Consider the following 16904-nt stretch of genomic DNA (forward strand, 5'->3'; position numbering starts at 1 on the left):
TCATTTAGAGCCATTGAATTAGAGAGGGTGCTTCGAACCCACAGTCGATGGTTCCAGACTTCAGTGACCTTAAAATCCCATATTTTTTCTTTCTATAGTTTTTCTTCTTCTTCCTTATACATCTTGCTGTATGTTTCTTTAATAGATTTCATCTCTCAGCTGTGGGCTAAGAAACGTGATGGCTAAGGAATTAGAGAGAGTGAAGGGAAGTTCAGGACAGAGCAGGCTCAGGATAAAGAGAAACTCCGAAGCTGGGGGCACTGCTGTTGTTGGAGAGACCCCCAGCCCCGCCGCGGGACGCGGCGCATGGAGGTCCGGCCAGAGGGGAGACTGTGGGGCAGGCGCTCCCGCCCCGTCTCCTCTGCGTCCTCACCCCGCTCTGCACTCCTCTGAGGCTGCCCCGTCGCCATCGTGGATGTATTTCATCATGCCTCCTTGGAAATCCTCAGACTCCGCCCTCCTATTCTGCTGCCTTTGCCACCAAACTTCTTAAAACCTTGCACCTTCTGATTCGACTTCCACTCTTTCCTTCACACTCCACAGAGCTGAAGTCTAATTCCCAACCTCCCAACTAGTAGGGAAACAAAACTCACCAAGCCTGACTCCCTGCAGAAGCTGCCCTTGCTGGTCGCCCATGAGTTCCGAACCTGATAAACCCGAGAGCCGGGTCCCCCCTGGGGACCCCGACCGCCCTTCCCTGACTCTCCCCAAAGGCTTCTTGCGTCTTTCTGAACAGTATCCTTGCCCTCCTTGGGCAAGGGAAGTCCCGGACTTCCCTTCTTCCTTCCGTCCATCAGCGCTGGATCCCCCAGGATTCATCTAGAGTTCTGCTAACTCCATGATCAGTGGAGAAGCTATAGCCCACGGAGGCCCCAGCCTGGCAAGAGGCCATGGCTCCATCCACTGGTTCACTCCCCTTCACTCCCCTTCCTGCAAACTTGGTCCCATTTTTTGCGGGACCAGAGCCGGCCTTTTGCGGTGCAGAACGCCGTGGGGTGGAGGACGGGCAAGCCAGGGACATGGGGACCGGGAAAGGGCGATGGAAGACGCAGCTAAAGGCGTCGGAAGGGTGATGGGGCAGGAGGGCGGGGCTGGGGTCTTCACGCCTTTCAAGGAGCACAGAGAACTTGGGCTGCTCCAGGGTTTCTCTGGCCCTGAGCTGGGGCTCTGCGTGGGGGTGGGGGCTGGGGCGAAGGTGGGGCTCAGGACGCAGACGCGGGGCTACTAGGCTCCTGAGCACCAGGGTGGCCCCCCCACAGTAGACACCCTGTGGCCGGTCAGGGTGACCCCAGCCGGGCGCCTTCTGCCTCCCCTTCTTCATTAAGGGCGTCACTCACCTGATGCCCAGAGCTGGGAAATCAATTTCTCTTTCTTTTTTTCATACCACATTGGTATACAAGTCTAAGCCAGTGGGCTCCCGGCCAGAAAGGCTGGCCCGCCGCTAAGGGTTCGACCGAGGAGAGTTCTAGGGAGCCAGTGTTTACACAGACGTGGGCAGGGCCACGGGGACACGGAGGGAGGGGAGGCGGGGAGGAGCCCCTTCGAGCGAAACGTCCAGAACGGGCGAGAGCGGCGTTGTGTTCTCAGCACAATTGGGTGGTTTGGGATGCTTTCCTTAAACAGAAGTTACAATGAAACATTTTGACAAAGAAGTGCTATATCACGTGGTTTGATATTTCATGATTTCTCTGTGAAATTTTTTATGAGCTCTGGCAAGAATTCTTAAACATTGTGAACTCTTGCAGGGCGTGGTCTCACATACGATCAATATCCCATATTGGCAGAGGTCCAGCAGGCAAGGATGCAGTCACAGAAGGTGGGAGGCCTCCGCCCTGATTTCAAATGGGAACTAGAAACAGAGGAAATCGCCACAGCACTTGTGAGGCTCTCAGGAGAATCCACCCCGAGAACAGGCCACGGTTACTTTTGGGTCATACTGCGGTGCCGTGGTGAGCCCTGGGAGTCAGCTGGTACCTCCATGAGAATGAGTTCTCATTCTTCTTTTCATGATCTGGTCCTAGTCTACGCGCCTATTTCCTGTCAACAAGAAACACAGGACAGAATTAATGCACGATGGACATTCTTTGCTTGCATATTTTTAAAACAAACATGCTGTACTATACAAGGTGCACATTTGATGGAAGACATTTAAAATAGGTCCCGATGCCAGATACTCGGGTACCACCTGGCAGGGAAAGCTTCAGTCTACCCTTGGAGATACCTGAACAGCCGACTTGAGCTGTGAGAAAAACGCTGGAAAAGGCATATCGTTTTCATCTGTCTGTGTGTCCCGTAGGTATAATTAGGATACGGAACTTGAATCTAATTGCGGGTATCAACTGAAACCTAAAAGGAGTAATGATGAGTTGACAAGTATTTATAGTGAAAAAAATAGCTCTTGGTGTCAGAGAGGAAGGGAGCATGACTTTGGGAGACTAGCATTTGCCAGCGTGATTCAGTGCTTCCGCCCATCCTCCCAAAAACTTGAAGGTGAGCGGCAGTGGCGGGCAGAAGGCGAGGCTTCACCCTGCATGGAAGCTGGCGGGCTAGCCTGACACAGTGCCAGGGAAGCTGGCGGAAGACAGAGCATCCAGGCTCAGAGTCAAAGGGCCCGCCATGCCCAGCACGGCAGGCAGCCTGAGTTCCATGCCTGCCTCTGTCCCCCACCCCCAAGTCCCATGGGCGTTTGCGTCCCAGGGGACCAACTCCAAGCCCAGGGTCCCCCAGTCTTTTATGATGGGCTACAAGCAACCAGCCCCGGACTCCAGAGGGAGACACTGTGTCTACTACAAACAACAGTGAAAACCCGCCCCTTGGGACTCGATGGAGGGAGCTGCCATCCCTCCTGCCATCCCCCCAAACTGTTTGCTCCACCTTCATCCTGGGAAAGATGGCTGTGACAAAGTACATCAGTGCTCCATCAGTGCGAGAATCATGTCCCAACGGTGGGCAATCTGATTCCAGTTATTACAGATACATAAATCAAACACCGCAAGGAGATCCAACCAGCCCATCCTAAAGGAAATCAACCCTGAATATTCATCGGAAGGACTGATGCTGAAGCTGAAACTCCAATACTTTCGCCATCTGATGTGAAGAGCTGACTCACTGGAAAAGACCCTGATGCTGGGAAAGATTGAAGGCGGGAGAAGGGGACGACAGAGGATGAGATGGCTGGATGATCAGTGACTCGATGGACATGGGTCTGAGCCTGCTCCGGGAGATGGTGAGGGACAGGGAGGCCTGGCGGGCTGCGGTCCACGGGGTCGCAAAGAGCCGGACCCGACTGAGCGAGTGAACTGCAACAAGAACAAATTAAACACCGAGGAAGGCGTCGGAGCTGCTCAAAGTCACAAAGCCGAAGCCGAAGCGCCAGGATTCCAACGCGAGTGGGTCTGATTCCTGCACTTGTCTCTACCAGACAGCTGCTCAGCACCCTTCCACGTGAGTGAGAACTCGTAATACAAAAAGGCAGCAGACCACAAACGCCAGAGCTTCCCTCCTAGCTTCCTGAGTACCTAGATTTTTCAGTGACAGATCTATTACTGTCAATGCTTTTAAACAGGCCTCACAGCCTGGCACCACCATCCTGTGTTTTTCACATGTCGGACATGAAATACAGAAGGAAAACCAGTAGGGGAATCAGAGTTGTAGCAGAGACAGCACATCCTGACCCAGCTTGCTTCCAGCTTCGGGACTCCGCCCCCAGCTCTGGACTCCTCAGACCAGGCCACTTTCAGCACTACGCAATGTGGCACCTGAGTGTGGGCACATCGTGCAATTTTTTTTTCTTGCAAAGCCAATAATATTATATTAATATTTCTCAATAGCTTGATTGTTCTGGTCTCTAAACAAAATTTCTAAGTCATTATTATGTGTGCATTTCTGCAGGGATTTCTTACCAGACAACACTTTTCAAAAAAAAAGAAATATATTTAGAGAGTATAATTCATTTCTAGATATAGAGAAAGATTTTACACAGTTGAAATGTATGTTCTAGTTCCAATATTGATTGCTGATTTACTTCTAACATGTTTGTGCTATATTTGCCCATGGAAAAAAAAGCAGCAAAATTGCCAAAATGAAATCTTTTAAAAAGGATCAGAAAGAAAAGAGTAGCCAGATTTTTGCCTAAGCCTAACTACTTCAAGAAGTGAAAACCACACAGGAAACCACGGTGACCAAGGCGCAGCATTGAGTAGACATACGACACGGCTGGGGTTTCCGATAGGGGAGAATCTTTTCGCCAGTTTTACTGAGGTATAATTGACATACAATAAACTGCGCATATTTAAAGACCATACTTTTTTTTAGTTTTCACGTATGTACACACCCATAAAAATATCACCACAGTCAAGATATTGCCTTGTGATACATTGCAATCTTCATTTTCTCCCCTCCCTAAATGTGTGTGTTGTAAATAGTCCAGACTTGAGTAGAATCTTGGCATCTCATAAAATCTCAGGCCTGAATGTTTCCAAATTAAAGCTTCTCAGGTTAGCTGTGCAGTTTCACGTTTTTAATTTGCTTAGAAAAGCAAGATATGTTACCCTCTATTTTTAATGAAAGCTTACAATTTAATAATTACATCATCCCAAATAAATTATCCAATTTTTAAGTTATATTTAATAATTTAGGAAGATTTTCTATCAACCAAGAATAATTGTACATCATTACCCTGCAACTTTTTTTTTCCCCTTTCAACAAAATGAACTAAGGCAAGAATGTTTTAATCTATAAAATTCATTATAAATATTAGCACCTTATGTAGAAAACACACTGGGCAGGAATAACTGAGTCTATTATTGTAATGGTTATATTTTGATCATAGTATAAGATTTGTATGGTAATCTTTTTCATTTTAAAACAAAATTGTTCTGCAACACGGACAAGCCTTGAAAACATACTAAGTGAGAGAAACCAGTCACAAAAGACCACATATGGCATGACGCCTTTTAAATGAAACATGGAGAATAGGCATCAAAGTAGAGACATAAGCAGGTATCAAAGTGGAGAAGGAAGGTTAGTGTTACTATGGTTGTGGGGGTTGGGCAACATGAAGACTGACTGCTAACGGGCTTGGGATAAAAAGATGTTCTGATATTACTAGTGATGTCTGCACAACTCTGTGAGTATATGAAAACTCACTGAAATGGACACTCGTAAAGGTGAATTTTATAGTATGTGAATTATATTTCGATAAAGTGACTATTTTTAAAAAATTTGCTGAACTTCCTGAAAAATACCAATAAAGCCCATCTTCCACTCTAATAATGTGAGTCTCTTTGTTTTCTCAGATACTCAACATTTCCCATCATTCGTTATCAATTTACTATATATACTGAAATTCAAACTGCAATCCTGTCTTCTTCAGTTAATAATGATGTGGGGAAATTTATAATTAAAAATTGCTTCTTGAAAAAAATCTTGTTATTAAACAAAAACAATTCATTTCCAGAATCCCAATGGAAACAGAAGGACTCAACCATAGAAAATTCTCTCATAATAAACTGCTGACATTACTGTTTTAAAGACACTAATAATACTTCTCATGGGAATAATAATAGTTTCTCATGGGAACTACATCCATGACATAGTGAAACTACACATTTACCTGGTGCTGCTGAGTTAGAGATGTATGTATTCCTGACCACGCTGCGGCTCTCTGCTAGACTAGTGAAAAAGTCATGGTCTCGGGAGGTGTTAACACATAAGAAGAATTTACTATCCAAACAACAAATTCCTTCTACCAAATATAAAAATTCCTTCCACCTTCCCTGGCGGCTCAGACGGTAAAGCGTCTGCCTACAATGTGGAGACCCAGGTTCAAACCCTGGGTCGGGAAGATCTCCTGGAGAAGGAAATGGCTACCCACCCCAGTATTCCTGCCTGGAGAATCCCATGGACGGAGGAGCCTGGCAGAAGCCTGGCATGTGGTCACAAAGAGTTGGACACAACTGAGCAATTTCACTAATGAAGGTGAAAGAGGAGAGTGAAAATGCTGGCTTAAAACTCAACACTCAAAAAACAAAGATCATGGCATCTGGTCCCATAACTTCATGGCAAATAGATGGGGAAACAATGGAAACAGTTACAGACTTCATTTTCTTGGGTTCCAAAATCACTGCAGATGGTGACTGCAGCCATGAAATTAAAAAATACTTGCTCCTTGGAAGAAAAGGTATGACAAAGCTAGACAACATATTAAAAAGCAGAGACATTACTTTGCCTACAAAGGTCTGTGTCGTCAAGGCTATGGTTTTTCCAGTGGTCATGTACGGATGTGAGAGTTGCACAATAAAGAAAGCTGAGTGCTGAAGAACTGATGCTTTTGAACTGTGGTGTTGGAGAAGACTCTTGAGAGTCCCTTGGGCTGCAAGGAGATCCATCCAGCCAATCCGAAAGGAAATCAGTCCTGAATATTCATTGGAAGACTGAGGCTGATTGATCTCTCCCTGGGGAAAGGTACCGTAGTCTGCACGATATGAACCTGAGCAGGGAAACCCCAATGGATTCCTAGTCCATCACCTTAACCACTTGGATGCTGAAGCTGAAGCTCCAATACTTTGGCCACCTGATGCGAAGAGCCGACTCATTGGAAAAGACCCTGATGCTGGGAAGGATTGAAGGCAGGAGGAGAAGGGGACGACAGAGGATGAGGTGGTTGGATGGCATCACCAGACTCATGTCCATCATCAATGGACATGAGTTTGAGTAAACTCTGGGAGGTGGTGATGGACAGGGAAGCCTGGTGTGCTGCAGTCCATGGGGTCGCAGAGTCGGACACGACTGAGCGACTGAACAACAGCTATATAAAATGTGAGTTACTCTGTATTTGTTCATTCTATCCCTTATATTTAAGTATGCATTAAACAAACCAAAAAAGAAAAAAGAAAGAAAGAAAGAAAAACCCTTGAAACCAAAAATTGTCCCACATTTCAAAACAAATACTCACTCAGGTCAAAGGTAATTGGAGACATTATATGAACAACTAAACTTGTTCAGTCTATGATTTTCAACTTTTCTGATACACAATTGGCTTTTTAAAATTGATTTTTTATAAATTTATATAAAATCTGAATTTTTTTAGAAATATATTATTGTGTAATAATGTTATCAAATTATTTATAGCTATGGTTTGCTTTGTTAACTACCCTTAAAAATGAATATCTGTGCCTTATTTAGAAGAAATCAGACTGGTAAAAATATTGGGCAGAGAAATTTATCTGTTCAGTCTTGTAATTATTCTATAAATTGCAGAAAAACAAAAATAAAATCTTATCCTCTGGGATTACTTTAGGGTTGTGCATTTCCTATACCAAGAAGAGAAAACAATGTCAGTGGGAAGGTTTTCCATCTAGGGAGCTCTGCGTCTGTGCAGCTCATTCATCCGTCACGCTTCCAAGGCATCATGTCTAATATTTAGACACGTAAACTGGCTTTCAGAAAAAAGTTCAGGGGACTTCCCTGGGAGCCGAGTGGTTAGAACTTCACCTTCGAATGCCAGGGGTGCAGGTTCCATCCCTGGTTGGGAAGCTGAGACCCCACACGCCTCACGGTCCAAAAAACAAATACCATGTATTGATATAGAACTATCCATAGTATATACTGTTACATGATGCAGAAGAGTGGATATTTTTGTGTAAAAATGTAGAAAAAGCAATTTAATTGCATGTGCATAAACACTCTTGAAATACAAAGGATACTAAAAAAATTAAAAAGTAGTTTACTTACATGAAAGGGGGGTTGGATGTGGGAAACAGAAATAAGACTACTTACAATACCTTTGTAAATAGTTCTGATTTTTGGTCCACATCAATGTATAAGGATCAATGTATAAGCAAGTAACAATCTTTTTAAATGAATAAAATCATTGTCCATTTTGACTATTAAAAAAACAAAACATAAAACAGAAGCAATATTGTAACAGATTCAATAAAGACTTTAAAAAAGTCCATGGGTCAAAAAGAAACTTTGAAAACAAAGAAGGTTCGGCATTAGTAGCCAGCGGCAGTTTGACATTCAGCGAGGGTCACCCCGGGTTATGACCACAAACAGAGGGACAGACCACGGGTTGGGGCGGGAAGGGCCCCGCAGTCTGGTTGGTACGGGACCACTTTCGGTGGGAGGGGGGGGTCCACCTGTGTCTGAAAGTCGATGACGGGTCTGCAGACAGGCCAGGCTGTGCCCTGGTAATAAGCGGCCCTAAACTGCCGCGTTCACACCCACCGTGGGGCTCAGAGACCCTGCAGCGTCAGCTGGGGCTGAGACGGCCTCTTGGCTTTATGAAACCTTCGTTCCCACACGGACTAAGTCACCATGGGCAGGGCAAACGGGCTGGACGGTCACTCACGGCTCCTCCTCCCAGAAGAGATACACTTTACGTCTACACGGTTTCGTTGACCTAAGCAAGTCCTGTGGGCCGCCTGACTTCCCATGTGCAAGGCGACGTTCTGCACGTTTGGGAGAGGAAAACAGAAACCAGTCCTCCATGCTAAGGTCTAAGGGGGACGGTGAGGGTCCCCAGCGCTTGGTCTGAAGGGGGCCTTCCCCCTGGAGGGAAGAGTGAAGCTGGCAGGTACAGGGCAGAAGGTGTTTGGAAGATGGAGTCGGGGACAACCTGCCTGGAACTCACAGGTTGAGGCAGTAGGAACTGAGCTAAAAAAGGAACTGGGCTGTCAACTTGGATGACTTGGTTTTATTAGTCCGGACAGAGATACGACCAGAGCAGCGTGTTGGGAAGATGGAGACCGTCTGACCTGGGGAGAGGGTGCGGGGATGGAGCCCTCAGGTGGGGAGAGTCACAACCAGAGCTGTGAGATTGGGAGCCCAGGAGGACAGAGCAGAAGGCAGGGAGGACAGTGAGGCCAGAGGGGCACGCCCCTAAGCCAGGCTTTCCCAGGAGGCCTGTGGTGGGGTGTGGAGGGGGAGGGGGGCTGCAGGCAAGCGGGGGGATGGGCAGCAAGACACCCTGAATCCTGCATGTGGAAGCCAGCTGGAAAGGTGGCTGAGGAACTTAGGAGGAGAGGGTGAGCATGCGCGCTTGCTCTCCCCCACATCTAGGATGCAGAGTTTAAACATTTACAGTACTAACCGACTGCAGTGTTGCAGTGAAAACAATCACAATGAACCATAGCCCAAACAAGGACAATAGTCAGTCAGTTCTTACACATGCTATGGCTTGAAAACCTCCCAAGGCTTGCTTCAATACTCTGCACAAACACAAGTGCTAATGTAGTTTCTTTTAATAATTCAAATTTGCATATAAAGTTAAAATTTAATGTTTTTTTTTCCCACACACATAAGCATGAATACTTCTGTACTGTTTCACTTCCATCCAAGTCTATTTAAAAAAACATTTTCTTTTTTCCCCTAGACTTTCCTTCTCTTCATGTACCTATTTAACACCCTGCAGGGCCAACATTCAATGGCCTTCCGAGGTGGCCCAGTGGGTAAAGAATCTGCCTGCAATGCAGGAGATGGGAATTCCATCCCTGGGTAGGGAAGACTCCCTGGAGAAGGGAATGGCGACCCCCTCCAGTATTCTTGCCTAGAGAGTCCCATGGACGGAGGACCCTGGTGGGCTACAGTCCATGGGGCCACGAAGAGTGGACAGGACTGAACACGCAATGCCAGCATTCAAACCTAAAATGAAGATGTTGCTACACCCATAGGCACTTGGAGAAGACACTCACATGCCTAACTCTAACTTAAAGCTTGCGCTCAGCTCTGTAAGATGGGTTGTTGGGGTCACTGCCATCAGGAAGTTATTTTTCACTGAGGGAACTGTGCTTCAAGAGAGTTACAAGGACCCCGTCCACTACCTATAATTCAGAAATGGACCTCACACTTAAGGGCTTGACTTTCCCCAACAACCTGCTCATTCTAGCACCTTTGACCACACACATAAAAACCGATTTCCAGGCTAGTTCAGTGATACAAGGGAACCAGCTTCACCCAGGAGAAAGAAGAGGTGTCACTGCAGACATGTGGCGTTGGGAAAGTCATAGTCTCAAGGTCAGAAAGGACCTCAGTGGTCATCTGGGCCAGGGGTGATCTGACCTGGCTCCCAGAATCAGGTCCTAGCCCTGCATTTTGACTGCGTCTGGGATCAGGCAGAGGAAACACGTTGCAAAAGCCCTCTGAGATGTGAACACTGAGTTGATAGTTGATGACTTCAAGGAATGACTGTTCAGTTTCACAGTATGACAATAATATTAGGGGAATATGCATTTTAATTACTGTGCCAACAAAGGTCCACCTAGTCAAAGCTATGGTTTTTCCAGTGGTCATGTATGGATGTGAGAGTTGGACTATAAAGAAAGCTGAAGCGCCAAAGGATTGACGCTTTTGAACCTTGGTGTTGGAGAAGACTCTTGAGAGTCCCTTGGACTGCAAGGAGATCCAACCAGTCAGTCCTAAAGGAGATCAGTCTTGAATACTCATTGGAAGGACTGATGCTGGAGCTGAAACTCCAATACTTTGGCCACCTGTTGTGAAGAACTGATTCACTGGAAAAGACCCTGATGCTGGGAAAGATTGAAGGCAGGAGAAGAGGATGACAGAGGATGAGATGGTTGGATGGCATCTCCGACTCGATGGACATGAGTTTGAGTAAGCTCTGGGAGTTGGTGATGGACAGGGAGGCCTGGTGTGCTGCAGGCCATGGGGTCACAGAGTCGGACACGACTGAGTGACTGAACTGATGTATTTTAATTTTTAATAATCCTTGTCTTCTGAAGATATTACTACATCTAAGATAGTAATGAATCAATACTTCTAGTTTTCTGGTTTATTTATTTTTTGGTTCTTGTTTTGAAATAATCTGGGGATGAGGGAAGAGGGCAGAGGGTCCATGAAGCAGGCTTGTGGTAACCGCTGGAGCTGGGGCATGGGGGTGGGAGAAGGAAGAGCGCCTTCTTATGACGCCCGTGTGTATCACTGAAGTGCTTCTGGAAGAAGAAGCTGAAAAACAAAGCTTCCCAGGAAGCGCTTTTGCGATGAGGTAGCTCCAGTGATAGTGGCTCCCCGTGACTTGACCGGTGTGCACACCTACGTCCTAGCGGGGCCGCTGCAGACACGCACCCACACGCGCCTGGGTGAGGAACCAGAAACGGTGTGACCGCAGAGGGCGTGCAGAACACAGGGGAGGGGGCCGGTGGCCAGCATCCGTGTCCTCGGGGACGGTTTGTTCCCCCAAACCTGGGACCTGTCTTTGATTCTACCCTTTTCCCTGTTTTTAATCTGTTGCCAGGTAACCGGTAACATTTCCACCTTGACCTTCGCCCTGTAGTTCCACTACTTTGTACCTGCTCCAGGCCTGAGATTCTTCTAAGCTGCAGACTCATTTTTCCCATTCTGGAAACTCCCCAGCGTTTATGCCTCCTCTGCATTTCCTGTCCCCTGGAATGCTGATGAGACGGAACTCCACCAGCCAAGCTGAGGCTCACAGACGCTTACGTTTAGGAGCCTCTTTCTCCCCATTCTGCTTTCCAGACGTGCTTCTTAGCACTTTTCCTCCTTCTATGGTGGTTTTTTTACGTCAATGCCCACATGGATCATTTCTAGAATCTCTTGTTTCTTTATAAATATGTTGCTTTATTACTTTGAGTTCTTTGTGGATTTTACTTCATCATATATTCCCTTAAGTTTCCCAAACACTGGGACTTGTCTGGTGGCCCAGCGGCTGAGACTCCGAGCTCCCGGTGCAAGGGCCATGGGTTCAATCCCACATGCCAAAACTAAGATCCGGTTCAGCCAAGTAAATAAATAATTTTTTTTAAAGTTTCCCAAACACTTCAAACTTTTTCTAGAATGCTCTACTTTTCCTAGAGTGAGTTCATCTTTAGATTGCTGCTTCTGAGGGTCCTCCAGCAGCTGGTCTACACATGGGCCTTGGCATTTGGGGTCTGTCAGCTCACCCCAAGTTGGGGGCCATCTCCCTTGGTCTCTTGGAGCCTCTCTGCTCACCCCTGTCTCTGGCTAACACAGGCCTTGCCCTGGCCCACTCCTCCTGGAGTGAGTGTGGTCTGGACAGAAGGTCTCCCAGAGGCAGCCATTGCGGGGCTCAGCCCAGTTCTAGGCCGGAGGATACATCAAGGCCCCCTCTCCTCCTGGGGCGTGCTCTGGAGTCCTCGGCCTGACAGGACCCAGCTCCCCGCAGATCCACTTCCTCGGGCCCCCAGGTCCAGCAGGTCGGCTCCTCAGGCCCCTCTCACAGCTGTGCACTCTAAACTTACATTTTCTCTTTATTTTTCACCTATCACTCGTGTATAATCATGTATAATCAGAGCTGCAGTCTCTGCACATAGACCTGTATAACACCATTATCACAGAAGCTGACCCAAGCTTCCCACTTCTCAGGGAATTCCCACACATATCAAGAGTGCCTTGTTTAAGCCGTGCTGTTTCCACGAGCAAACACCTGTGATTTGGTGATTCTGGTTTCCAGAGACGACGGTGGGTGAGGAAGCGCTTCCAGGCTCCTGTGGACAGAGGAGCCTGGCAGGTATCAGGCCACTTTCTTCTCTGGTGTGTCTTATTTTTACTGCTTTGTCTGACTCCCTGCAACCCCATGGACTGCAGCCCACCAGGCCCCTCTGTCCATGGGGATTCTCCAGGCAAGAATACTGCAGCGGGTGGCCATGCCCTCCTCCAGGGGAATCTTCCCAACCCAGCGAATGAACCCCAGTCTCCTGCATAGCAGGCAGATTCTCTACCTTCTGAGCCACCAGGGAAGCTGCTAAAGCCTTAATAATATGCATTCCCTTCATTTGGTATGCTTTTATTTGTTTAAGTACAATTTAATTGGAGTTTGCATTTAAAAATGTTTTCCAACAATTAAAAAAAAAAAAGCCAAAAAGACAACCGATGGAATAAGAGAAAATATTTGCAAATGACATGACAGGCAAGGGCTGACTCTTCAAAATACACAAACAGCTCATCCCACTGAACCAAAACCCAACAACTCAATTGAAAAATGGGCAGAAGACCTTAACAGACATTTCTCCAAAGACATGTAGATGGCCAGTAGGCACATGAAAAGATGCTCAACATCACTAATTACTTGAGAAATGCAAATTAAAACTACAATGAGGTACCACCTCACACCAACCAGAATGGCCATCACTAAAAAGTCTACAGATAACAAGTGCTGGAGAGGGTGTGGAGGAAAGGGCACCGTCCTACATTGCTGATGGGAATGTAAGTTGGTGCAGTCAGTGGGGAAACCTGTATGGAGGGTCCTCAGAAAACTCGAGTAACCGTGTGACCCAGCAATCCCACCCCTGGAGATCTGCCCAGAGAAAACTATAATTAAAAAGAGGCACGTTGACCCTATGTTCACAGCAGCACTGTCCACAACAGCCAAGACATGGAAACAATATAAATGCCCATCGACACACGGATGGATAAAAACGGGGCAGTACATACATACAACGGACTACTACTCAGACGTGAAAAGAATGAAGCGATGCCATTTGCAGCAACTTGGATGCAACTAGAGACGTCAGACCAAGAGAAGTGAGAAAGAGAAAGAGGAATACCACGCGATCCCACTTACACACAACATCATATCTCGGTGCTTAGTCGCTCAGTCATGTCAGACTCTGTGGACTGCATGGACTGTAGCCCGCCAGGCTCCTCTGTCCATGGGATTCTCCAGGCAAGAATACTGGAGTGGGTCGCCATGCCCTCCTCCAGGAGATCTTCCCCGCTCAAGGATCGAACCTGCATCTCCTGTGCCTCCTCAGTGCAGGCGGATTCTTTACTGCTAAGCCCCTGGGGAAGCCCAGGGAAGCATATCTAGGGATACTTCAATAAAGAATAACAAACAAAATCATGTTTTCCAGCAAAATCATACATATTCCATACCTCAGCATATATTATAAAATTATATATAACATGTAAAAGTTTATATATTTATATCTGTAAGTATTATATGTGTGTGTGTATATATATATATATATGCAATATGCAAATACCCGTTTTCTAGCAGAACATGGTATGAGACACAGAATAACAGTTAACATGTCTGTACCATCTGCCTTCTTAGGTCTATTAAGTCACTGATCTTTTTCCTGACACTATTTTCTGGAGCCTGTGAAAACTGCTGCAGGAGTCAGGTTTATTCCATTTAGCTCATCGTAGAACCTAGTTTCCGTAAGGTCTCCTACATTTTCTTTTGCTTTGTTGTATCAATGACAGTCGGGAGATGGACTCCTACAGAAGCTGCTCAGGAACTCAAGACCTCAGTTTTAGGAATGAGGCACTCTCCTCACCCAGCTCCATTCACGAGAATAGGAAAACGCTGATGGAAAACTCCAGGGATGGAGACCTCCAGGCTGAGGACACTGCCTGCTGCAGACCCCTTGCTCGAGCGCCGGCCCGGGGGCGCTGGCCGGCCGCTGCGGATGCTGTGAGCCGGCGGCCCACCAGGTGCCAGGCTCAGCAGTCGGCGTGAGGGTCCGACACCCACTGCACGCAGACCTCTGTGCTGCCTCGGCGCTGGGAGCGGGGGCGGACTCAGGAACTGCAAGACAGGCCTGGTCACCAGGGGGTGACCGTGTGGCCTCACTCTATGAGCGGTGCTCATGGGGTGAATTCTCCATCTACCACCACACACAGACACACACACACGGACACACAGACACACCCACACACGGACACATACACACACACACACACACAGACACAATCTCACACACACACACACACACAGACACTCACACACACACAGACACACACACACGGACACAATCTAACACACACTCACACACAGACACACACACGGGCCATTTTCTTTACACGCAGTGTAAATACCTTATTTATCTGTTTTAGATAAATCTGTTTTTTTCAGCATTATCTTTAGTTTACAAAATGCTAGAGAACACACACCATGGAAGTTTGAGTTAGTAATATATATATATGCATGTATACATATTTTTAAATAAGTAAGATTAAATTCTCATTTTAAGGGCTTTTTATGGCTCTACTCTTTGAAATCTACATAATCTAAAATTTAACTAAATATCAGGAACATTGGAATATAATGAAGAGAGTATAAAGTATATTTCTTTCAAGTGTAAGTATACATTTCTCCATTTACCCAGTAAAGTAACACATACCCTACTTTTATTTCTTGAGACCTAATCCTCTGGAATTTTTTTTCTTTTTTAAACTGAATTAACCACACTGACCTTCCTAGCCATGGGTTAGGCAAAGGAAGAGTCTGGTTATTTAACTTTTAGATTAGCAAATTAAATTATCTTTTACTTGCTTTAGGCTACTAAGGAAGGTGGTCTACCCTAGAAATTCTCCTATTTGAACCTTTATTATACCCCTTTACTTTTTGCTTAAAGATGATCCTCTGAATTGATATATCCAAGAGAAAGCTTGTATGATGCTTAATATAATTACAGGATGAAATATTTTCAATTTGGTTAATTTACTGAAATATGAAATTTATTGGTGGCTAGAAAATGACCCATAGGTCACTAAATATAGTTGATATAGTTATATATAGTTAATATATTTGTATCATATTTTCCTTCTGACATGGATTAAGCTCCTGATCTTCTCCCTGTCATTTTCTCTTTTCCAGAGCCTGTGAAAACTGGGGCAGGAACAGGTTCATTTCATTTGGTTGGTCTCAGAACATGGTTTTCATGTTTCAAAAAATATTTGTAAATGTTCAGAGCTTAACCAGAATTTTAAAATTATCATTATGTATTAGTCCTTATATATTTATAAGATATGAAACTGCAAGGCTTTATATAGATTTGCTTTACAGATATTTAGAATTATCGGTAGGTCAGTGCTGACTTAAACAGAAGCTCTTAATTTTCTTAAAATGTAGCTAAAAATAATACTTAAAAAGGAAACCAAAAGGTAAATATATAAATTGGAAATTTAATTTTAAAAAAATAGACTCAGATTAAAAAATCTTTTCACCCTCATCCAGTGCAGAGTTGTTTAGCTTCAGTCTGGTCTCTCATTCCATACCTCAGTTCTTATCTACATGGCAGGATTAATCATAAACCCCACACAACTTAATTTTCATATAGCATCTCTTGAATAGCACTTACATATGATTTCCAAAATGTATCAGAACTCAGTAGTGCAATAACAGAAGATGGATGGCATGTCTACTTATTATTCTTATAATGTGGTATCAAAATTAACATATGGCTCAGCACATTTTCTTGGGCCTTGAACAATAACAACTAGTAGAATATGTTATCTTTAAATTTTCACGGCCTAAATAGATAGGCATCTTCATGATTTAAGAACTTCCCTGTAGCTCAAACAGTAAAGAATCTGCCTGCAATGCAGGAGACCAGGGTTCGATCCCTGGTTCAGGAAGATCCTCTGGAGAAGGAAATGACAACCCACTCCAGTATTCTTGCCTGTAAAATCCCAGGGACAGAGGAGACTGACAGGCTATAGTCCATGGGGTTGCAAAGAGTCGGACACGACTGAGCAACTCACACACACACACACACACACACACACACACACACAATTTAAGAATCATAGGTATTCTAAGGGTTTCACCTCGCTTTTAAACCTTTGTCAACAAACTAACATTGGTTGGGACCTTCTGTGAACTGTATGGGCTTACCTGGTGGCTCAGACAGTAAAGAATCCTCCTGCCAAAGCAGAAAACACGGGTTTGATCCCTGGGTCAGGAAGATCCCCTAGAGAAGGAAATGGCAACTCAGTCCAGTATCCTTGCCTGGAGAATCCCATGGACAGAGGAGTTATATGCTCATACACTCATAACACCAATGGGGATTTTTAATGAGTCAAAAAAATAATAATGAGCTTTTGGAGCCTTCTCTGCATCAAACTGTAGGCATTTCATGTATGCTTTATATTTTTATTACAAAAACAACACTACAGGG

The 16904-nt window shown here is 45.5% G+C and overlaps 1 long non-coding RNA gene across 1 annotated transcript; it reads right to left on the reverse strand.

Annotated features, from left to right (window-relative positions):
* Positions 1–1668: 1668 nt before the first annotated feature.
* On the reverse strand, positions 1669–16701 carry LOC133047319 (uncharacterized). Its single transcript, XR_009690716.1, has 2 exons — positions 16622–16701; positions 1669–2037 (listed from the first exon to the last, which is right to left on the reverse strand). It is a non-coding gene; the product is annotated as an uncharacterized LOC133047319 (long non-coding RNA).
* Between the last annotated feature and the right edge of the window lie 203 nt (positions 16702–16904).

This window comes from Dama dama, chromosome 26, assembly GCF_033118175.1.
Source record: "Dama dama isolate Ldn47 chromosome 26, ASM3311817v1, whole genome shotgun sequence".
In the NCBI taxonomy this organism is placed as follows: domain Eukaryota; kingdom Metazoa; phylum Chordata; class Mammalia; order Artiodactyla; family Cervidae; genus Dama; species Dama dama.